Raw genomic sequence first — 201 nt, forward strand, 5'->3', positions numbered from 1 at the left:
AGTGAAAATTTTTATGGAATTTTTTGGATTTTCCTTTGATTTTTTCTTCAATTTTTCTTGGATCTGGATCAAGAAATTTTTTCCGATTCTGGATCTGGTTTTGAAAATAAAAATTGAGGAATTTTTTGGGTATGGCGGCGGCGGTTTCAGTTTGAAACCCTAAGGGTTCATGGCGAAAATTAAGGAGGTGGTTACCTCAAA

The sequence above is a fragment of the Asparagus officinalis genome, chromosome 9, assembly GCF_001876935.1.
Source record: "Asparagus officinalis chromosome 9, Aspof.V1, whole genome shotgun sequence".
NCBI classification, from domain to species: Eukaryota; Viridiplantae; Streptophyta; class Magnoliopsida; order Asparagales; family Asparagaceae; genus Asparagus; species Asparagus officinalis.